The sequence below is a fragment of the Bradysia coprophila genome, unplaced genomic scaffold (assembly GCF_014529535.1).
Source record: "Bradysia coprophila strain Holo2 unplaced genomic scaffold, BU_Bcop_v1 contig_193, whole genome shotgun sequence".
Classification (NCBI taxonomy): Eukaryota; Metazoa; Arthropoda; class Insecta; order Diptera; family Sciaridae; genus Bradysia; species Bradysia coprophila.
The window spans coordinates 2,083,892-2,100,555 of NW_023503456.1; positions in this window are offsets into that span (position 1 = coordinate 2,083,892).

Sequence of the window (16,664 nt, forward strand, 5' to 3'; positions counted from 1 at the left end):
TGATTGGATTGCTTATCCTCTCTTGCATTGATCTTCCAATTTTGGCACTGTAAACAAACTTGAAATTTTTGTTCATACAAAATAGTACTCCATTTTGACAGCTGTCACTACGATCGCTCGCGCCTGTAGTGCGTCGCACCGACACATACTATGATGAGAATTATGCAACTTCTGCTCAAAATCAGAAATTCTTACACTCGGTCATTGCATGACTTGAAAAATGGACAAATGTCTTAAACAAACATTTTGCGTGTAACGGAAATGGAGCTCATTCATTTCCTTCGATAAATCAATTTTGAATGGAAATCATCCGCACAAGTTTATCGAACGATTTGTTCGGTGCGATTCGAATTAGTGTGTAAACAAACAAAAATTGCTCGGATTGAGCAATGCAAATGGTAATATATCAATGCTATAGCAGCGATTTATCCACGGTCGATACGGAAAGATCGGACATATAAAACCAAATATATTTTTCAGAGAAAAATCGGAAATTCGTAATATAATATATTGAAACCAATTGCACTAATTAGCAATGGTAGCAAAAGAGTTCGGTTACATCAGTATATTTCACGTAGAAACCACAATTATTTGAATACAACTTTTATGCAACAGTTCAATGCAAACAAACACTTTCCGATTGAAATATTTTAAAGTCGCAAAGCGTTCGGTATTTACTATATTTAACAGCACTACCGTAAATTGTCTTAAGTATACTCCTACGTATTATAATGGATAAGGTATGCAGTACAATCTTCGGATTGTCGATTTTCACAAATTTTTTTGCTTCTAACTTTTTGTGTGCAAAAATAAACGAGAAGCATTTAAAAGCCACACTCATAACCGATTAACCGATTTATCCATTCGATAGAAAGTAAAATGGTAAACTAAAACGCGAAGGTATAATATGCAACTTCTTGCCGTTGCACATTCTGCAAGACGCATAAGTGGATTTTTATTTTCAATTTTTTTTTTTAATTTGAAAAGTGAATTAAATCTAAAATATTTGTACGAAGAGTCAATAGAAGGGGGCACGTGCGTATATATGTTGTCTGTTCAATATAGGTGGTTTATTTCTCCAACAACTGCTGTTCGCTGTCAATTTTCCGATGAGTTTTGAATGTTACAGACTCGCACGAAACATTTTTAGTAGAGCTCAATGAAAGCTCCCATATAGGGCTATACAGTCTGTATAGGCCCGTATAGGCCCGCGGAGTGCGGAGAGTTGGCTATCTCAATATTTATCTAAGACTAAATCATGTCCGCAGCGATAGCGGAGGACTTGACGCAGTTTACCTTCCAAAAAAAAGAACGAAGAAATTTTTTTGAGACGCGGCAACTATGTATAGCCGAACATTTCAGTTTCTGCCCTTTAGACTTTATCACCACAAAACCTAGTCTATCACATTCTCGCTTCGAATACGAGTAAAACGAGCTATCACTCGACTATGTAGATTTAAAATTACCGGAGATGCATCGTTTTGAAGTTGGTCATTATTCGTAGAAAATGCTCCAAATTGACTTTTTCCAAACAATCTAAATCTTTCAACTTACTCTGTATGTTTCTATCTATCTATCTATCTATCGATGCGACGGACGATCTTGGAAACTAGTCAGCCAATCTCCATGAAATTTGGCAGGAGTCTCAGGGTGGGCATAAAAATGAAAATGTGATACGCCATTACCCCAGGAAAAACAGAATTTTGTTTTATTGGCCTCGAAGTGGTTTCTGAGTGTGGTTTTCGAGGGTTGGGAACGTGTTTTCGGCTGTAGCTCCGCTGTATTGAAACCAACTGAGGCGTGAGACCCATCAAATGATAGGTATTCGCCACACGAATCGAACAAAAAAATATTTAGAAAAATTGGTGCAGATCCGGTTGAGCTAGAGTGGTCAGAGTGACCTAATTTCGAGCCAATCGAGCGTAGGATGAAAGGACTAATATTTTTGCGATTATGAGAGATAGAGAGTTACTTTCTTCGGCTTTGGTTTTAGAGCTATTTCTTGAATAGTTGCCGATAGAGAATTACTTTCTTCGTCAAATTTTCAATTTTCGTCAAATATTCATTATTTCGTCAAATTTTCAATTTTCGTCAAATTTTCAATTTTCGTCAAATTTTCAAATTTCGTTAAATTTTCGATTTTCGTCAAATTTTCAAATTTCGTCAAATTTTCGATTTTCGTCACATTTTCGATTTTTGTCAAATTTTCAAATTTCGTCAAATATTAATTATTTCGTCAAATTTTCGAATTTCGTTCTAAAAAGCACGCAGATTTTTTTGGTAAAATTTTGGTCGTTTCCAGTCAAATTTTTTTTGGTAAAAATTATTTGGCAGATGATGAGAAAAACTAAGCCAGCTTGTTTGAACTGAAATTGGGTGTAAAATTTAATTTTTGCGTAACGAAGCTGAAAGCGTCAACTCTAGCGATATCATTCATTTTAGAAATTGTACTTCAAAGACTGCGTCACACTTTTCTCGAAAAGATTTTTGTTGGGATATTAGTCGTTTTAGAAGTGTTGTCAACACTGCTTTTTATAACAGTTTACAGCTCTAATTCAAAAATTTGACAAAATTCTAAAATTGGACGAAAATCGAAAATTTAACGAAAATCTAAAATTATGGTTTCCGTTTCTCTGGACTCGAAATTGCTCAATATTATGAAAAATATGTGAAACCGTCCGTACTTCGTACAGGTCTATTATGAGGAGAAAAATGAAAATGAAAAACTAATTCCTCCATCAACTGACTTCTATATCTTATGAAGAGTGTGCGGTGCACTAGGCCCAGAGTCATTTACGAGAAACCAATTCATTTATGAATATGATGACTGCACAAATATTATGGTCAAGCGCGAATTTATTACAGCAACAAAAAAAAAACGTTAGACCAATGGATGCAGCATCTAAATATATCGAACGTATAATGTACACAAAAACCGCTTTCTTTCGCATATACACAAAACTGAAACGACTTCCTAGTAAGAAGTGATACCAAGATTAAGAGTATAAACACAATCTCGGTAAATCAATGCACATATAGTCAATGGCGGTGCACAATAATCAGATTTTATAATGTGTTCGAGGTAACATTAGTGTCCATTACATGTTATGGTATTATGCAATTGAATTCTTGCTGAATAATATGGTGTGTATATACCGTCGTTGATAGTGTGACTTGGCTTTTTACGGATTACGGAACAACTTTTAATTCCTTTGCTAAGTACTCGCTATTCAGGTTGACCCGATCCTCAGATTTTGATCATTTGTATGGAAATTGATTGACGTCAAGGGTGGATATAAAGTCATTTATTGGATGTACATTGTACGTGTGAAACAAACATTTCTACTTCTGATAGAATTTTACGTGTAACATGTACAATTTGCGGATAGGTGAACCATTGGTCTTATCGTCGTTGATGAAGTGAAGCGATGCTTACTGTTATTTTAATATTAGCGCTGCATCTGTGTGTGCATTCCAGTACGTGTAATGGAAACAATAAATTCTTATAATTTATTTTGATAAATAAACCTATTTTAAGGAGATATTCCTTCAACAACATATGGAAGAAAACGCAATTTTATATTTTTTTAATTGAAATGAAATTACACAAAACTCACTTCAAATTTAACGTACCAATAACAACAATCGGCTATGTTATGACATGGCTCAACGCACTTCAAGCAAAAGTGATCATAGTCGACAGCTACCAAATAGAGTACTATTTTGAATGAAATCTTTTTTTTGCAGTGTTTGTCAGTTACGTGGCACACTGTAAAGTCTCAGTACTCTATTTAGAGTACCACTCATGCTTTAAGTGGCTCCGATATGCCTTTGTTATTGTTTATACAGTGTTTAAGGAGAGCGATTTTTGACCACTTTGTTTAAAGTGGTCTCCGGGTCACACGTCAAAATGCGAGAAATCACATACAAATTTAAACTGGACTCAACTCTCAATTTCTTTTTTCATTGATGAATATTTGACAGCTGACCCCGAGACCAATTAAATGTAACTGGCTTTCGCTCTCCTTAAACACTGTACGTGTGTTAGTAAATGAAAGTTCTAAACTGTTATAGAAAACTGACAGTCTTCTGACAGTCTCTTGACAGCCTTTTTAAATGTTCAATAGAAAGCAGAAAGAATCAAAATGATTGTTAAATTATCGTGAAACAAATTCTGTTCTATTTTCTTCTCTTCTTCTTTTTCTCTTTCAGCCTGTTTCTATCCACTGCTGGATGTAGGCCTCTCTAACTTCTTTCCATTTCGTACGATCCATTGCCATTTGCTACCAGTTTGTACCTGCAATATTCTTAATTCCGTTTGTCCATCTCTCTGGTGGTCTACCTATAGCTCGTCTTTTATATGGTCGCCAGTTCATGATCTTTTTGGTCCAACGTTCGTCTGTTCTTCTCGCAATATGACCCGCCCAGCTCCATTTCAGAGATGCTATTCTTTCCATGACATCAACGACCCTGGTTTGTTGTCGAATCCATTGATTCGTCATTCTGTCTCTGAGTGTTATTCCAAGCATACTCCGTTCCATGGCTCTTTGTGTCACTCTCAATTTCTCTTCGGATGCTTTTGTTAAAGTTAACGTTTCCGCTCCATAAGTGAGCACTGGAAGGACACAAGTGTCGAAAACTTTGCGTTTCAGACTTCTATTCATTTTGCTTTTGAAAATGAGTCCGGGTCTTCCGAACGCTGCCCATGCAAGACCAATTCTACGTTTTATTTCTGCAGTTTGGTTGTCCAGACCTAACTTCAGTTTATGTCCTAGATATACGTAGCTGTCGACTCGTTCAATGACGGTGCCTCTTCACTTAACTGTTGTAGCATAAGCTGAGCCTGACCTAGATTCGCTGCTATCGGTACAATGTCATCAGCGAAGCGGAGATTGCTCAGGTACTCTCCATTTATCTTTCTTCCCATTTTACTCCAGTTTAACTTCCTAAAAACACTCTGCAGAATCGCCGTGAATAATTTCGGTGAAATGGTGTCACCCTGCCTTACACCTCGGCCGATTCTGAATTTCTCCGTGCTCTTATGGAGTTTTATACATGAAGTAGCATTGTTGTACACACATCGAATTGTGGTGGAGTACCTTGAGTCTACTCTACATTCGTCTAATGCGTCCAATAGCGACCATGTTTCCACTGAATCGAAAGCTTTTTCGAAGTCTATGAATAGCAAGACTATGTCGATGTTGTATTCACGACACTTCTCAATAAGCGTTCTCATCACCTGCAAATGGTCGTTTGTGCTGAAACCAGATCTGAAAGCAGCTTGTTCAACAGGTTGGTAGAAGTCGAACTTGTTTGTGTTCCTCTTCGTAATGATTGTCATAAACAACTTGTAGAGTGTTGACAATAGGCTTATGGGTCGGTAATTTTCCAGCTTTGTTATGTCTCCTTTTTTATGCAGCAATGTAATTACCGCATTTTCCCAGGCTTCTGGTACCTCTTCCCAATGGAGACATTGATTAAACAAAGCCGTGATTGCCTTTAATTAGGAGTCTCCACCTAGTTTAATGGCTTCCACTGGAACACCATCTTCTCCGGGAGACTTTTTGTTTTTCATCTCGGCTACTGCGGCCTTGACTTCATCAACAGTTTTATCGTGCATATCCTCCGATCCCACGTTTCTTCCTATTTTGTTCTATTTTTCTATTTCTATTTTGTGTGAAGAATATAATTAAATTCTAAAAATGTTGTCCGAAATTCCTAGCAGCCGTTTCCTGATTAATTTTGGGGATTTACATTCTTTTCAGTCTTGATGATAACATGTAAAATTTTGTGGGACATGTGTCACTCAATTTTGATTTTATTTCATTTCATTGTGAAAACAAATCAACGAAACCGCTGGTTGGATAAATAACAACACAAACTAATTCAATTAAAAACTAAATAGAAATATTTTAATTGCATGTATGTATATGCAGCAGACTCATCTCAAAACCTCATTATTACACACTGCGGGCTAAAACTATTTTGATGATATCCCATTGTTGTGACGGTTGTTGTTGTTACTGCTGACAAACAAAATGACAAACATTATATTTATTAAACATTTAAATTGTGATGTCGGGGCAAAATTGTCGTTTTGGCATGCAATTAAAAGTGCGTTAAGGGCAATGGATAGTACACTGAAATTATTTGTGTGTTTTTCGATGTACCAGAGTCCTTTTTTAAAAATATGAAACTGCAATACCGACCACAAATGAGTTCATAATATATAGAGTGTTATGATCGGAGCGAGACGACCGAATACCAGTTAATTCTAACTTGCCTTTTTTGGGGTACTTGTCCAAATATTTCTTTCTCTTTCATCGTAACACTCTGTAATGCAAAAACATTGCTCGTTTCAAGGTTTTATATAGGACTCTTCTATCGTACTGTAAAAACGAACTTTGACAAGCCCAAGGTAAATATAGTGAGGAGGTAATGCCATATACAACCGAATCAGATGTGCAAGAAAGTTTGCTATAAACGCCATCTCTCCCTGTCTTTAAAATAACAAAATTGCTTAGAAACCTGGGCCATCTGTTTTGTGATAGGCACAACATTTGGTGAAACACAAGTAAATTATAGTCAGCCATTTTAAAAAAAGATGTCAGCGGCAACGAACTATTGTGCTAGGCCGCGCGTCTGAATGGCATTACCTCCGCCCATATATTTACCTTGGACAAGCCGAACACGAATCGATGTCATCCATAGAACCATAACCACAACTTTTTTCCTTTGTTATTTTGACATTTTCATTGTAAATAATGTTGAGGTTATGGCTCTATGGTTGACGGTATGGAAGAAACCTATGAGTAGGTTACGCCGATCACTGTGGCCGTTATCGCAAAAATCCAATGAACTTTGCTGTAATTTCCATTCAAAATTCTAGCGCAATTTCAGTTCAGTTGAAATTTCGTACTGAAATGCAGTTAGAGTTAGCGACAGCCGCCATGTTTCTTTTTGCGATCAAACAAGCGTTTCAACATGCATATTTGGAAACATGGGCGACAGGTCCCAAACACAGGTCCCTTCCGAGAGACTATTCTATACGTCAAAATTTCAAGCGTCAATTTTGTTGACCTCCTCACACCATAAATAGCAATAAATTGAATAAGGCCCGAGAATTAAGAGGCCAATCAAACTAATCACACCATTAACTCATTAAATCTCGGAAGCTTTGTCTACGATTTGTTTTTTGTTTTGGTTGTCCAAATGTCAAGCTTCTTTCACCTCAGCTGCTCCAATTGAAGTGAAAGTTTTTATATCGTTCGTATAAAAGGTGTAACACATAACCGCCAGAAATGTGAATTATTTCGAGTTGGAAACACATTTTCCGATTTAATTTTACGTTTTCGGTTGGTTTCTTTTTCTGGTACTTTTCAGAAAAATGTGTGACCTTATGAATAATGTAACAAAAACCTTCGTCCGCTTTCTTTTCTCGTTCATGCAAATGAAAATTGAAAAGAATTTGAAAAATTGAGATGCGTTAGTTATTTTACACCCTTTTCATCAGGCTAGCTGGAAACATTTTTAAGAATAAAATGAATGGAAAATAGGTACATACAAAGCGAGGGGGATGGTACTGATGGAGTTAGTGAGACGAGACTTCGTGTTTTTTTTGGAAATAATTTTACCTGGAAATTAGTCCGGGTGTTCAATTTTATAAGTGGAAATAGACTAAAATGTTTTACCCCTAGGGATGAAACTAACACACCAGCAAAGTTAAAGAATAAAAAATAAATAAAATTCTTATAGATCAAACGAAGTATTATAATCAATATAATATCACTTCCACTGGTGACATAATTGCACCATCGGCAAAAAAAACCTATCCACAAATTTCAAAATATTTACAGTTTTTCTCTTCTCCGGTTTACTTAAACGATGTACTGTACCAACGAAAGAAAAAATAAGAAAATAAACGGCGGAAATAATGTCTGGAGAAATGTGCAAAAAATGAGGAACATCGTTATTTGAATACCCAGATAATATCTCGGTGGTGAAATTTATCATCGAACATTAGTCACGTTTCATATCACTGTTGCGCATTATTGTACACATTGGCTGGGTTCACCATAGTTGTGTATACTAGTATAAAAGATCATGTCCGGAGCGATAGCGGAGGACTTGACGCAGTCTAACTTCCAAAAAAAGAACGAAGAAATTTTTTTGAGACGCGGCAACTATGTATAGGCGAGAATTTAAGTTTCTTTCCTTTGGCCTGTATCACCACAAATCCTATTTTATCTTATTCAAATACGAGCAAAATGAGCTATCAGTCGACTATGTAGCTTTAAAATTGCCAGAGATACATCGTTTTGAAATTGGTCACTTTTCATACAAAATGCACCAAATTGACTTTTCTCAAACAATCAAAATCTTTCAACTTACTCTGTATGTTTCTATCTATCTATCGACGGTCGATCTCGGAAACTAGTCAGCCAATCTCCATGAAATTCGTTTGAGCTAGAGTGATTAGAGTGACCAAATTTTGAGCTACTCGAGCGTAGGATGAAAGGACTAATATTTTTTTGGTTTCTTCGGCAAAGTCTCAGAGTTTTACGAGTAGAACATAGGGGCATATGTGAAAAATGTCGAAAGTTAGAAATGGGTGGGTCAATTAGGGTTTTAGAGTTATTTTGTGAATGGTGGCAGATAGAGAGTGACTTTCTTCGGTAAAGTCTCAGAGTTTTACGAGTAGAAAAGAGGGGCATTTGTGAAAAATGTCGAAAGTTGGAAATGGGTTTTCAAATTTTCAAATTTCGTCAATTTTTCGAATTTCGTCAATTTTTCGAATTTCGTCAAATTTTCGAATTTCGTCAAATTTTGAATTTTCGTCAAATTTTGAATTTTCGTCAAATTTTCGATTTTCGTCAAATTTTCGAATTTCGTCAAAAATCTCTTCGAGAAAATTAAATTTTACACCCAATTTTAGTTTAAACAAGCTGGCTTAGTTTTTCTCATCATCTGCCAAATAAATTTTACCAAAAAAAAATTTGACTGGAAACAACCAAAATTTTACCCAAAAAAATCTGCGTCACATGTGGCTGATAAATTTTCTTGCTGGTCTATTCCTGAACATCTGCCACTTTGCGACGCAGATTTTTAGCCCCGTACGAAGTACGAAGGGGCTTATAGGATTACGATGCCGTGTGTAATTGATGGAATTCGAAGCAGACGGTAAGGGCAAAGTGTTTGCCTATGTTCATAGATAACGAATCCGCAATAAAAATTTTGTCCGTCCGTCCGTCCGTCCGTCTGTCACGTCGATATCTTGAGTAAATCAAATCCGATTTCAAAATTTTTTTTTCCCTGAAAGATAGTCAAAATAGTGAGGCTAAGTTCGAAGATGGGCGATTTTGGGTCGACCCTTCCGGAGCTGGGGCCCAATAAGTGATTTAACGTTTTCCGAAGATATCTGCGGCCATTCAAAGGCTACACATGTAAGTGATACGTCAAATAAAAGGTATTTACAATACCGATCGACAAAAAAAAAGTTCATGGAAATCGGATGATCGACTCGTTAGTTAGACCGCTTGGTGTGAACTAGATACAGGGCGGCAAGCCGTTTTTGCTTGTAGGTTGGCCAAATTTGAACGGAGTTAGATGGATTTTGCTTTATTAGATTGGTATTGACCGTACCAATCAGGGAAAAAAAAGTTTATGAAATTCGGTTTACCGGAGCGTGAGCTAGGTCTCTTGGAGTGAGCTTATATGTGGCTACTCGGCCGTACAGTGAACGTGGTGTTTTTTGTTAATATCTCGAGTAAACTTTGACCGAATTTCATGAATTTTTTTTGTTTGAAAGGTATTATCGAATTGTTTTCAATTTACTTTGCCGTGATCGCACAATGTTTCCTTGTTGACCTGGGATATAGCGGCGGATTGAAACAGAGCAAAGTGCCGTAATTGTCCAGGCAAATACATCGGAAACACGAAGCAGAAACTGAAAAATCGAATGTACAGACATAACCTTGACATCAGAAATAAGAAAACGGATGGATCGTCTATGCTCACTCAACATGCACTAGCCAATAATCACGATTTTGACACGGATAACGTTGAAATAATTGAACATGTGGACAACTATTGGTCAAGGTTAACAGCAGAAGCTATTCACATCTTGAAGGAACCGAACGCAGTCAACTACAGGAAAGATTGCAACAACATCCACTCGTCTTATGTGAACATCTTCAAAAAACATCCGAACACAAAATAATGAATAGTCAACACGGATAAGAGGAGGTCTGAACAAAGTCTGGACCTGAATGTGTAATTTTGAAGAAGAAGAAATAGGAGTTGTCAATGTTTTTGTTTACAAACCGAAATGACTCTGTGATATTTTCATGCAAGTGGAATCAGTTAGTTAAATTTTTAGTAAATAAGTTGATGGTAAATTAACGATAGAATTTTAAGAATAATTTGTGAATCTAATTCAAAAAAAAATTTTTGTGCTATTAATTACAGCCTGAAGAATCTCTAAATAAACAGAGCGAAATATTGCACCAAAATTAAAACTGTCTTTTCAATCCGCCGCTATATCCCAGGTCAACAAGAAAACATTGGTATTATCGAATGTAAAGCAACCGTACTACTTTCTACCTCCTTACAAAATGGCCGTCGGCCGCCATTTTGGATTTTTGTAAAAACAATAGAAATCGGTGAAAATGATACTTACAAAGCTACTGATCAATGGGAAGTGATTGGTTATGTGTGTGAGGTGTTTCAAGCATCCCAAATATGGATATCTATTTATAAATATTTATACAGCTATATTGAGCTATATAACGGTGTAGATAGTTCTTTTGAGCTATATACTAGCATATTTATTCGTAAATTGTTTATTTATAGGTAAATATAGGTTAATATAGGACTGAGGAAATTGTAGGTCAATTTGAAATTTGTGTTACGTTTGAAAGGAACATCGTACGGGGCTTCGTAATTGCGCTATGCGCAATTTTTAAGACGCACACATTTCATAAGAATTTTAGGTTAGTAGGTTTAGGGTAAGAGTAGGGCGACCGACGAACTAGGGTCGCGTACGCAATAGATGTACGGGTTCGTACGGGGCTCAGTCGCAGCGAACGCTCCGACTGTTCTGACGGCTCGTTTTGGTAAAATTTTGGTTGTTTCCAGTCAAATTTATAAAAAATTATTTGGCAGATGATGAGAAAAACTAAGCCAGCTTGTTTGAACTACTTGGGTGCACAATTTAATTTTTGCGTAACGAAGCTGAACGCGTCAACTCTGGCGATATCATTCATTTTAGAAATTGTATTTCAAAGACTGCGTCACACTTTTCTCGAAGAAATTTTTGTTGGGATATACAATTTCAGTGGCTTCTCATGAAGTAAAAACACTAGGGGATCGTTCAAAAATTGTTGCAATTCAAAATTAACAATTTTCAAGAGCAAGACTTCTCAGTATGAAAGATTGTAAACTAAATTTGCTGCAGACACGATCTCGAAAACCAATGGGTACGTCTCCCTCCTGATTCTAAATCTCGAAAAAAAAAAATTCTAGGACGTCTGGGTCAGGAGCTAGACCCGGTTCTAAGTTAAATAAGAATTCCATTGGTGGCGCTCACACCAATGGAATTACCATAGGTTTTCGAACTCGTAACTGATACATACGCGTTGTCAAGTCTTTAAAGACGAGTGTGAGAGCTGAATTGAAATTATCGACTGAACTGTCACCCCTTATTCTACTGCGTGCAGTCTCTGAACGGCCCCATTATCTGGCTGAGTGAAATTAACAGAGGATACAAGAAGACACTTTCCCTTCAGATTTCTAGGCTTCTCGTTTCTTTCTTCTTCTTTTTTCACGTACCCAGACCAATGAGAATTTTCGTGCACGGGTTAGTAAACTTAGATAGACTCAACGTTGATTCGTCTATATGGCGGTTTTCATGTATAATACTTCTTAACGTGATATCGCGCTGTATATTTAATAAAATGTCATAAATAAAGTATGCTTGACGTGTGTGCCCTTTTTGCGGTGTATGAAGATAAACGGTTATCATACAGGCAGGAGGAGCGGTATACATTTATATATGAAGTGAAGTGAAGCATATTTTTCTTGTTACACATTCATTTAGGTAGACAGATAAAAATCTGGAATTATAATTGTAATCCCGAGAGAGGTTACTTGCATGACGTAATTTTTCTGGGATTACATTGTAATTCGCTGCAAGTAATTAAGGAAATTCAAATATTCAGGGGGATCCAGCGTGGCATTAAAATGATAATAGTGACAGACATGACCTCACGTCTGTAAATGCTTTACATCTTTGAATGAGGACTCTGCTGAATTTAGTACTCTGAACATTTTGAATTTTGTGTGTGTCAAGTCTTTGAAGGGACCTGTTTGGCAACGTACTGACCCACGTAATGACAAATTGACATCAGTGTTACCAAACAGGTCCATTTTAAAGGACATTTCAAACATCAATGTTGTTGACCTGCGCACACCGTAGATCGGAGTAAATCGAAGAATTCCCAAGAATTAAAAGACCCATCAAACGAGTCACCCCTAACTACATCTACATCTTGGAATCGTTGTCTACGAATTGTTTTTTTGTTTTTCTTGTCCAAATGTCACAGATTTTTTTCTCTCACATACAGACGATTAGAGACGGTCAAACCAAAAATGTTAACAATTGTCAAAGTTTCTAGCTCTAACTTACGATTTTCGAGTTGAGGTCGGTTTATCAGGTAAATAATATCAGTCAAAAAACCCTTAAAGGGTAAATGTGACGCAAGTCCGTTATCTTACTTACAAAATAACTGATATCGCTGAGGGTGACGCATTGTGCGCCGTACGCAAAAGTTTTGTCAACAAAAATTAACCAAAAAATTTGTGAAAGAAAATTTTACAAAAAGAAATTTGCGTCACAAGTGGCAGAAAGATCACAAATTTTTTGAGTCAATTTTTTGTTGATGAAACTTTTGCGTACAATGCGTCACCCTCAGCGATATCAGTTATTTTGTAAGTTAGATAAAGGACTTGCGGCACATTTACGCTTTAAACGTTTTTTGACTGATATCACCGTTTTTGTAAGAATGTCATTTCGACAACATCAAAAAGCTTTACGGAAGTTACAAAATTCTATAGAAATCAGTCTGAATCCCAAATTCTAGGAACCAATCTTGGTACACCTCACTTAAATCGAAAATAACCCAAATCCATCAAAAAATCCGATGGAAGTTAGGTACTGCCAGAGGAATCATCTGTCACCCCAAAATTTAGGAACCAACCTTGGAACTACTCGCTATTGTCGAATATAACCCAAATCCATCAAAAAATCCGATGGAAGTTAGGAAGTGCCAGAGGAATCATCTGTAATCCCAAAATTTAGGAACCAACCTTGGAACACCTCACTAATGTCGAATATAACCCGAATCCATCAAAAAATCCGATGGAAGTTACCACAACCAAAATTTCATGAAAATCTATAGAAAGGTTTAGGAGTTGCTGGATCCACTTTTCCATAGGAACTAACCAACTAACTAACTAACGAAGGCGATTTCAGTTATCTAAAAAAACGACATTTTGCTTATTTTCACACAAACAAAATAGCTAACGCCGACCCGTACGAAACAGCTATTCGTATCAAAAGCCTTTAATGTGAAACTCTTCATTTCTTTTACTTCATTCTCTACTGAAAAGCTATTCGCCCTTGAAAATCACTTGCATTATCCACTCTTTGCCTTGTTATCATATACAAATAAATTGCCGGAGGCAATATAGACAGCCCCGTACGAAGTCAACTTTCATAAATTCCTATTTAAACAGCTATATACCGCTATATTTACCTATATTTCACTAAAAATAAACATTCCACAGATGAATATGCTATTATATAGCTCTATATGCCTGTATATAGCTCAATATAGATATATATAGATGTCCATATATGGAATGCCTGAAACACCCCACACACATAACAAATTATTTCCATGTTAACAGAAACTCTCTAAGTACCATTTTTCCCAATATATGTCAATTTTATTAAAATCCAATATGGCCACCGGCAGCCATTTTGTTAGGAAACCGGAAATTTTACCGACGCTTTACATTCGTTAATACCTTTCAAACAAAAAACGAGCCGTCAGAACAGTCGGAGCGTTTGCTGCGACTGAGCCCCGTACGAACCCGTACATCTATTGCGCACGTGACCATATAGTTCGTCCGTCGCCCTACTCTTGCCGTAAGTCCACTGCACCCGTAAACGTCGGTAAAGTAAAATTCTTATGAAATTTGTACGTCTTAAAAATTGCGCATAGCGCAATTACGAAGCCCCGTACGATGTTCCTTTCAAACGTAACTCAAATTTAAAATTGACCTAAAATTTCCTCAGTCCTATATTAACCTATATTTACCTATAAATAAACAATTTACTGATAAATATGCTAGTATATAGCTCAAAATAACTATCTATACCGTTATATAGCTCAATATAGCTGTATATATTTATATATAGATATCCATATTTGGGATCCTTGAAACACCACACAATACCACACATAACCAATCACTTCTCACTGATCAGTGACTTTGTAATTATCATTTTCACCGATTTATATTGTTTTTACAAAAATACAAAATGGCGGCCGACGGCCATTTTGTTAGGAGGTGGAAAGTAGTACGGCTGCTTTACATTCGTTAGTACCTTTCAAACAAAAAAAATTCATGAAATTTGGTCAAATTTTACTCGAGATATTAACAAAAAACACCACCTTCACTCTACGGCCGAGTAGCCTCATATAAGCTCACTCCAAGAGAAATAGCTCACGCTCCGGTGAACTGAATTTCATAAACTTTTTTTTCCCTGATTGGTACGGTCAATACCTATCTAATAAAGCTATCTAAATCCGTTCAAATTTGGCCAACGTTCAAGCAAAAACGGGTTGCCGCCCTGTACCTCCTAGTTCACACCAAGGGGTCTAACTCACGAGTCGGTCATTTAATTTCCATAAACTTTTTTTTCGTCGATCGGTATTGTAAATACCTTTCATTTGACGTATCACTTACAAGTGTAGCCTTTAAATGGCCAGAGATATCTTCGGAAAACGTTAAATCACTTATGGGGCCCCAGCTCGGGAGGGGTCGACCCAAAATCGCCCATCTTCGAACTTAGCCTCACTATTTTGACTATCTTTCAGGGAAAAAAAATTTTGAAATCGGATTTGATTTACTCAAGATATCGACGTGACAGACAGACGGACAGACGGCCCAAATTTTTATTGCGGATTCGTCATCTACGAACATAGGCAAACACTTTGCCCTTACTGTCTGCTTCGAATTCCATCAATTACACACGGCATCGTAATCCTATAAGCCCCTTCGTACTTCGTACGGGGCTAAAAACCAATTTCTCTACTAATAATAACAAATGGCAACACATCTTGATTTAAGGTCTCGACACATCAAAATGCAATCCCTCTAGGACTTAAGGCCTTATGGTGAATCTGTTTACATCTTGCGATATTAACCACCTTCACCTGACCGTAAAGCAACAAAGATTTGCAGTAGTGGCAGTTCTTGTAGATTACGTGTAGACGAAATTACCACCGTTACAGGTGTGCTTTCAACTATTTTCTTGACCTGCGTTACAACAGTGGCATTCTTTCAGTTCCACCTTTGTTCGTAAAAAGGAAAAAGTGAAACTATTGCAACGCTGCATATATGCGGCGTGAAGACAACTCCACTTTATCCTTTTACGAAAAGTGGCACTGTTAAACCCACAATTTTAAATGTCCACTTAACGATGTTTACGGTCATATCGTAAACACACAATATTATTGTAAACAAGCGGTTTTCGGTCGGATCTAATCAACAAAAACCCGTTCCGAACGTATTGCATGTATAACACAGACCACAGTTTATCAGCATTGCATGGACAACGTTTTTGTTTCGGTGCGATTTTATTATCGTATATCGAACGATTATGCAGTAACAAATCGTTCATTTGTTTTAATATTACATAAAGATGTGTCCAATCTGTGTGAACAAAATTATACCCGCCTCATGCTTTGTTTACACATGTCACAATGAAAACGACAAGACCTTGACGGAAAAAATGCGATTAAGATGGGCCATTCCTACATAGCAATTACGCATGATTATTAAACTCGTTCAAAAATTTGGAAATTGTCATCAAGTTCTGGGTAATTTGTTCATTGCTCATCATATCAGCATGTTCGAGTTCGACGTATTTATTGTCTGTTATAGCAAAACTTTGTGTGCACATCTTAGGTAACTTTTGTGTTTAGATCGTGTTTTTAATGTAGGTGGAAGCACGGTTTTTCAGATGATATAATCATATATGAATGAGAGGTATATGCGAACGACTTCTACATGTCATAGGCTAAAATTTTATGTGTTGGTAGTAACGAATGGTGCAGCGATGCGCTGAAGCGCTGTAGGAGCTACAAAGTCTCATACATTTTGACAGCTAACTAGCTCAAATTCGGTACTACCAACACAGGTTTTTTTGTTCCACGAATATTCAACTTTGTCGTATATATCACTCTTTCATATATGATATAATGCACCACCATGTGTGCCAACTTGTAAAAGTAAAAACCCACTGCTGACCGGTGGCGACTCACTGACGAACAACCAATGCAATGACAAATTCCTTACTCTATTCGAATCAAATT